Source organism: Lactuca saligna, chromosome 8, assembly GCF_052625555.1.
Source record: "Lactuca saligna cultivar CGN05327 chromosome 8, ASM5262555v1, whole genome shotgun sequence".
Lineage (NCBI taxonomy): Eukaryota > Viridiplantae > Streptophyta > Magnoliopsida > Asterales > Asteraceae > Lactuca > Lactuca saligna.
Window position 1 is genome coordinate 117,704,063 of NC_136424.1, and position 8,542 is coordinate 117,712,604.

At 36.6% G+C, this 8,542-nt stretch overlaps 1 pseudogene; it reads right to left on the reverse strand.

Moving 5' to 3' along the window:
* Positions 1-3,344: 3,344 nt before the first annotated feature.
* LOC145010042 (secreted RxLR effector protein 161 pseudogene) lies at positions 3,345-4,022 on the reverse strand (annotated as a pseudogene).
* Between the last annotated feature and the right edge of the window lie 4,520 nt (positions 4,023-8,542).

Consider the following 8,542-nt stretch of genomic DNA (forward strand, 5'->3'; position numbering starts at 1 on the left):
AGAAAGGCGTATGTGTGTAAGTAGTATTTTGACTGAGACGTAGGGTGATATATGCTCGTGATCGGCTAGGTCGGTATCCTGGTTACGGTGATGATATGTTATGTGATTTGTTTGATCGATTGTTGACTGTGAACTGTTATATGATTGAATGATATGTGCACAGGGTTGTTTAGACTGGAGATTGACCTGTTATGCATGACTGTTCTATGTTCTGTTATGTTATGTATGCTTTATATGTTATGGGCCGGAAGGCAATATGTTATGGGCCGGAAGCAATACGTCATGGGCCGGAAGGCGATATGTTATGGGCCGGAAGGCAATATGTTTTTGGACCGGAAGGTCGTGGCCTTGAAGGGCGCATATGTGGTTGGTATTTTGGGGGTATCTCACTAAGCTTTCGGGCTTATAGTTGTGGTTTAATGTTTTTCAGGTTCTTCCGGAGACTATGGCAAGGCAAAGGCGTGATCGTACCATTCCTCGCGTTTATGTTTTATGAATTGAACCTGGGGATACTCTGATAAATAATGTATTGAAAACCTTTTTGTAATAATGTTATTAAAATGGATTGTTTTGAAAAGTTTAAAATTATGTTGAAATTTTTGGTCGTTACAAATATGACTGAAACTTAACACTTCAAGAAGGTAATGAGAGCCCATATCTAAAGTATAACCCAACCATAAGTTTTCTCTTCAAGGATTTGGGGTTTTAGGGCTTAAAATCAACAATTTAGGGACAAACAAGATCTAATAGATCAATAACCAAGATGGAAACTTTATTACCATAATGGATGACCACAAATGAAGGTGTCCTGGATCTAAGTCCCCTTCCTTGACCTCTTCAACCTCTCCCTTCTTCCACTTGCTCCAAAGTGCACCAAAAGTCCCTTCACAAGGCAACAATCACTCAAACTTACCAATGGAGGCTAGGGTTTTCGATAAGGAATGCTATGAGGGTGATGGAGGCTGAGATGGGGCTATAAGGACATTTAAATAGGGTGCAAACCCTAAGGATTAGGGTCTCCTCCTGATTGGCCTACTCGTCGTGTCCAGGCGTGGACTCGTCGAGTAGATCACTTAAAGCCCGCATCCAACTCGACATCTACTCGGCGAGTTAGGGCTACAACTCGCCGAGTAGCTCTTCCCAAAAGAACATTTAATTAAAATAAATACGTATCAGGAACGGGGCGTTACATTTTTTATGGTTTCGGGTTTGTGATTTAGGAAAAAAAAAGTTATGTTTTTTTTTTTTTTTTAAATTTGGATGTTATGTTTAATTTAAATATTATGTTTTATTTAATAGCATGTTTTATTAAATTATTTTTTATAAAATTATGCAATTATAATAAACTAAAAGATAATAATAATAAAGAAATGATGACATGAAATGAATGGATGTTACAACATGTTGATCATTTTCTATAATAATGTTAAAACATGTTGCATATACTTAATACTCGAAGAACATCTAAAATTTGAGTTTTTTTTTTAAGTTTTTATAAAAGGCTTTTTCACCTTAAAGTCACATGAAAAATAAAAATGATCGGAGGAAATTTCTAAAGCTAAGTTTTCTTTAAAACAATAAATAAATAAATAAATAAATAATTAACTTGTTAATTAGCAAGCTTGGTCCATGAGTTTTTTCAATAATTGTGTGGTCCAATGAGTTTTTCAACCAATTGTAAATTGAAAACTTATAAAAAACTTGTAAATTGACAACTTACAAAAATCGTATAAAAATCAATTTGAAAAAAAACTCTCCTATTGCAAAGGTATAATTTTTTTTTTATTTGAGCATATTCATGCAAAACTCTTATATTGTGGGTCTCTAAGCTCTTTGGAGAAAATTTATATAGTCTATGTTCTTTGAAGAAAAGCTACTATATCTTTCCATAGTAATTATAGAGGTCTGGATTTAGGAAAACACACAAGCTGAGTGTGCGAGGTATACTCAATACTCTAAGGTCCCGTTTGATAGTTTCTGTTTGGGAAAGTATCGTTCGGTAAAGTGCTATCTGGAAAAGTTTCTGACTGGGAAAGAAACCATGTTGTTTGATTATACATTTGATTGACTATGTTGAATGATGAAAAAAAAATAATTCAATAAAAAATAAATTTAAAAAAAGTTATTTAAAAAAATTAATAATCCAATAAAGAAAGAAAGATGCGAGGTTTGGGGTATAATTGTCTTTCCTGCCCATTCAGCCAGAAAGATATAATTTTGGGGCTTTCTGGGAAAGACATATCTTACCGGGAAAGATCCCTTCTTTTGTGCAAATCAAACAGTCTTTCCGGTCCATTCAGTCAGAAAGATCGGTTGAACCTGGAAAGATGTGTATCAAACGGGGCCTAAGAGCATCTAAATTTTGAGTTTTTTAAAAGGCTTTTCACATTAAAGTCACATGAAAAATGAAAATGATCTGAGGAAATTTTTTAAAGCTAAGTTTTTTTAAAGAATAAATAAATAAATAACTGGTTAATTAGCAAGCTCTTTCCATAAGTTTTTTCAATAATTGTGTGGGTCCAATGAGCTTTTCAAGCAATTGTAAATTGACAACTTATAAAAAAACACATAAAAATCAATTTGAAAAAAACTCTCCTATTGTAAATGTATGATTAGTTTTTTTTTTATTTGAGCATTTTCATGGAAAACTTTTATATTGTGGGTCTCTAAGCTCTTTTGAGAAAATTTATATCACATTACGGATGGTCTAAGCTCTTTGAATAGAAACTATTAAATCTTTTCATAGTAACTATAGAGGTCTTGGATTTAGGAAAAACACAAGCATAGTGTGGGGAGGGGGGTATAGTAAATATTTTCAAATCTATTAATAAAAAACAAACAATATTTAGCCATTCAAAGTAACTCTTTTTTCACAAGGTCTATTAGTTCTAACAATGACACCTGCTTTTTGTAACCTTGAAGCCACCTTGTCATTTTGGGCATTTGAAGCGACCATTTCTTGTTCTTTTGGGTTGTGGAAGTATCATAACTTGATTGTTCATTTGAGCAACAAAAATTGTAGTCCTTTGTAGTTAAGGAGATGCATGTTTTTCTTTTGTATTTGATAGATTGTCATATGAATGTAGTAGACCCCTTAATTGGTTTTACTGTAAGTGTAATCATTTTTGTGAAATTAGAGTATGTGTAAAGAGAGAGATAGAGATGGAAGAATACGATTTCTCATTAATTTTCTGAAGCAGGATCTACAATCTAAATATATACATTGCATGTATAACAAAACTATACATTTACATTTCAGTCCCTAAACTATACAATTCTAACACTCCCCCTTAAGATGGAGAATATATATCGTAGGCACCAAGCTTGTTATATATAGAGTCAACTCAGGGTCCTCTCAGGGACTTTGTATACCTATCTGCAAGTTGGTCACTCGAATTAATGAACTCTGTCACGATTAGACCATCAAGCAGTTTTTCTCTAACAAAATGACAGTCAATTTCAATATGTTTCGTCCTCTCATGGAACACTGGGTTCGAAGCAATATGAAGAGCTGCTTGGTTGTCACATATGAGCTTCATTTGAGAAACCTGGCAAAATCTTAGTTCCTCGAGAAGTTGTTTGACCCATATAAGTTCACATGTTGCATTTGTCATAGCTCGATACTCTGCTTCTGCACTAGACCTTGCTACCACATTTTGTTTCTTACTTTTCCAGGATACTAAATTACCCCCAAAGAGAACACAATATCCAGATGTTGATCTTCGACTGAAAGGACAACCATCATAATCAGAATCAGTGTAGCAAGATATCTCTATGCTCCCTTTGTTCTCAGACAAAAGACCTTTCCCTGGAGCTCCTTTGATATACTTTAGGATCCGTAGAGCAGCTTCCCAATGAGTATCACATGGAGCATTTAGAAACTGACTAACTATACTTACAACAAAGGAAATGTTCGGACGAGTTACTTTGAGATAGTTAAGACGACCTACCAGTCTTCGATATTTCCCTTGATCTTCCAACAACTCCCCCTGACCTGGTAGGAGTTTGACATTAGGATCCATTGGAGATTCAACTGGTTTACAGTCGGATAGATGAGCTTCCTCTAAAATATCTAGAGCCTACTTTCTTTGGGATATTGAAATCCCATCCTTGGACTTTGCAACCTTTATACCTAAGAAGTATTTGAGATTGCCCATATCTTTGGTCTGAAAATGCTTCAACAAGTGATCTTTTAACTTATGTATTCCGTTGTGATCATTCCTTGTGATAACTATGTCATCAACATATACTATCAAGTAGATACATTGGGTCCCTGAAATACGATAGAAAACCGAATGATCTGCCCTACTTTGCCTCATCCCAAATTATTTTACCACAGAACTAAATCTCCCGAACCAGGCTCTTGGAAATTGTTTTAAGCCATAGAGAGATTTTCGTAATTTGCAGACTAAACCGAACTCCCCCGGAGCAACAAACCCAGGAGGTTACTCCATGTAAACTTCTTCTTGTAGATCCCCATGGAGAAAAGCATTTTTAATGTCCAGTTGGTATAGAGCCCAATCACACATTGCAACCATGGATAGAAGAATACAAATGCTAGTCATTTTAGCAACCAGAAAGTATCATTATAGTCCATACCAAATATTTGAGTGTATCCTTTAGCTACCAACCGGGCTTTAAGACGGTCGAGTTTACCATCTGGACCTACCTTAGGAGTGAATATCCAACGACAACCAATAGGTGATTTTCCAGGAGGTAACGAAACCAACTCACATGTCCCATTATTGTGTAAGGCGGACATTTCATCAATCATTGATTGGCGCTACCCTCATTGAAGTAAAGCCTCATTTACTGTCTTTGGAATATGTACCGACGCACGATTGGAAAAACAGGTTGCGAAAGCTACGAATAAAAGATCATAGTGAACATAATTATGGATAGCATATTTGGTGTTTGTAGTTAACCGTTTACCTTTCTGCTGAGCAATGGGCAGATCATCATCACACAGAACCAGAGCTGGTGAACTAACCGACGAAGAGGATGAGTCAAAGGTTCTTGTATTTTGTGGATCTGTCTCTCCATCAATATCAGTAGAAGGTGGTGTAGGAGGCCGAGGAAGACATATTATAGGTTTTCAATGGTGGGGGATCGACAACTGGACTTCAAGTATGATCAGTTGATGGAATAGGGAAAACAGGAATCGGGACGACTTGTTCAACACTACATTTATCGTGTGGATTAGTAAAGTAATAAAGTTGATGATCAAAAAATGTTACATCTATAGTCATCAAATGTTTGTTAAGTCTAGGAGAGTAACATTTGTAACCCTTTTGTAATCGGGAATAGCCAAGAAAGTCACACTTGACCACTTTAGAGGCTAACTTATCTCGACCTGGATCAAGACAATGAACAAAACAAACTGATCCAACTGGATGCAAAGGGAGATGATAGGGCGGTTGTCTTGTAAATAAAATAGAAAAAGGGGTTTGATTTTGTAGGACAGAAGAGTGCATACGATTAATTAGATAACAAGACGTCATAACTGCATCAGCCCAAAATTTAAGTGGGAGTTTGGCATGGAACAATAAGGTGTGTATCGTTTCAATAAGATGACAATTTTTTCTCTCAACAACACCGTTTTCGTTTGGGGTTTGAGGGCATGATGATTCGTGTAATATGCCATGAGAAGACATAAACTCCTGAAATTGTGTAGAGATATACTCAAGTGCATTGTCACTCCTGAGGACACGAATGGTTGCACCAAATTGGGTTTTTATTTCAGCACAAAAATTATGCTAAGCGTAATGGTTATGCTGAGCGTACTCAAAATTACGCTGGGCGTAATGTGCCACGTGTCACCATCTGGTGGCTACCCTTGGGGAGGAAGCAAAGGCTGTGATCGCGCCACATCACCCAAACTCGCACAACACCCTCCCGTCTTAGAAAAATCATAACTATTGAATACGAGCTCGGGAACGTACTCTAAAACTTTCGTTTAGACTCCGTCGGCTAATTTTGGCTCAATTTTAAATTTTATATTATTAACAGGCCGGGACAGGATTGGTCCGTTAAATTCTCATAACTTCTTCATCCAATGTCCGTTTTCGCCCATCTTTTTCTCGTTACGCTACTCTTAACGAGATCTTCGATTCTTGTTTAGGTTGTGTCGGCTAAAACCGCTCGATCTAATATTCGAATTTCGGATTGTACACTGCTAATCCGAAACTTCGAAAAATCATAACTTCTTCATACGAAGTCAGATTTGGGCGTTCTTTTTATCAATGTTCTTAGTTTAACATATTCTACGACTTTCGTTTATATTACTAAGGCTAAAAATTGCTCTATCGTAAATTCACTATTTACGCTTCCCGGTGCTTTACCGGTTCCGTCGCAAAACTTCGACGGGTCATAACTTCTTCATTATAACTCGGATTTTAGCGTTCTTTATATGTACGGAAACCTTGTAACATATTCTACAACTTGGTTAAGATTATTTATTCTAAATAATATTTTGTCAAAAAGTCGTTTTTGACCCCTATTGTCTCTAAATTGACTAGCCCGGATCTGCGGACGTTACAATTATCTCCCCCTTAGGATGATTACATCCCGGAATCATCAACGAAATAGGGCTCACATGATGACTCCATTTGTTATCTATTCATGCTAAGTCATAACTTCGATGTTTCTTCGAACGAGTATCTAACTCTTAGACTCCTGGACTGCAGGCGGTGCTCGATCATACATACGCTCTCTATCTCACGTTAGACTCCAAATTATGACCTTCAAGTCAGAATGTCAATGCTCCATTGATACGAACTTAAGATAAGTTCTTTCATTACTACAATGGAACGATGTGTCATATTCTAATGACCTATCATCGTGTGATGCTGTGACAACCCGAAATTTCCATTTGTACGAACATTATCTATTAAATAGAAGCTAGTCCACTTTCAGTGATTTTCAGACTTGTCCGAACAAGTTTGTGTACATTAGGGTTTATGTTTCTGGATATATCAGGAGAATGGATACTCCTGTATTTGTGAAACTTGAACATTCCAAGTTTCATAATGTTATAGTCCAACTTCCGGAATAAAAATATTTTCTGTCAAAATATTTCAGGACTATAAATAGATTTCTGAATTTAATTAATTCATTATTTACAATTCCAACTAGAGAAAAGCCATTTCTCTCTGACGGATCTTCGGGTTTTCATCCCGGATTGTGAGTCTACTTTCCTATATGTGTTTTAATGCTTGTTATATGCTTTATAACATTGTTTACATGTCTAAAATACAAGATCCGAGAGCTTACGGCCCAAGAACGTTCTTGGGGTGTAAACTCCAAAACGAAGCCTAAAGGCTTCCTAGTCCCGATTCCTTGTTAGACAACGAGTTAAGGACTTAATGTATAAACATTTGAGGCTAGAAATCAATCAAGAAACCCTAGTTATAGGAGTTTACGGCCAAGGATATCTCTTGGGCCGTAAACCCCTTTTTAAGGGCTATAAGTGCCCTAAATCACCCCTAAAGCTTAAGGACCTTTACCCTCTAATGCTTGTAATTAATTTGGACACCAAAAGACTTCAAAATCATAGGGTTTTAGGAGTTTGCGGCCAAGAAAAGATCTTGGGTCGTAAACCCCTTTTTCAAGGGCAAAGTGTGCCCTAAACACCCTTAAAGCCTTAAGACAATTAACCTTGTATACTTGTAACTTGAATGAGGAGAAAATGACATCAAAATCACCCCTTAAAGGGATTTTATGGCCAAGGAACATCTCTTGGGCCGTAAACTCCAAGTAAAGGCACAAAGGTGTGCCTAATGTCCCCTTTAGCCTTAAGCAAAAACATGGAAGTTATCCGACATGTGCAAGTGCCTTAAATGAATTGAAACCAACACCCCATAGGAGTTTACGGCCGTAAACTCTAGGGGATATGGTCCTTTGGCCGTAAACTCCCCAAAGGAGCATTCCAAGGCCTTAAACTACTTCAAGGATTATTCCAACAAGGCTAGGCTTATTCTAGGATCAATATAGCACTTCAAAACACCCAAAACCACCAAGTGTGGAGTTCATGGCCGTAAACTCAAGGAGTTTATGACCGTAAACTCCAAAGGTGGGGTTTGTTGGGTGGTGAACTCATATACAAGGTCATTGGTGCATTAAACCCCTTTTGCCTTGTCCCGTATCAACTTAGATGCAACCATTAGGACCTATAACACTTATATAAAGTGTTTACATGTTCCTAAGTGTCCCAACTTATTTTATTAAGTTATTATTTGGCTAATTAGTTATATATATGCTCATTATATGATAACTAGGCTCGTACGTGTGAACAAGTCTCCGTTTGCCACCTAACACGGTACCCGATACATCAATCCAATCTACTCACCACAAGTGAGTTTCATACCCCTTTAATCAACCTTTGAAATACTTTTAAATGTTTTAAATACTTTATGGGGGGATACAAGTTAAATACTTATAGTTATTGCATCAATCACATGTGATTGCATTAATCACATGTGATTAATAACTAGAAAACCAATGATTTTATCACTGTTCAAACTGTTTTACTTCAAAATATTTT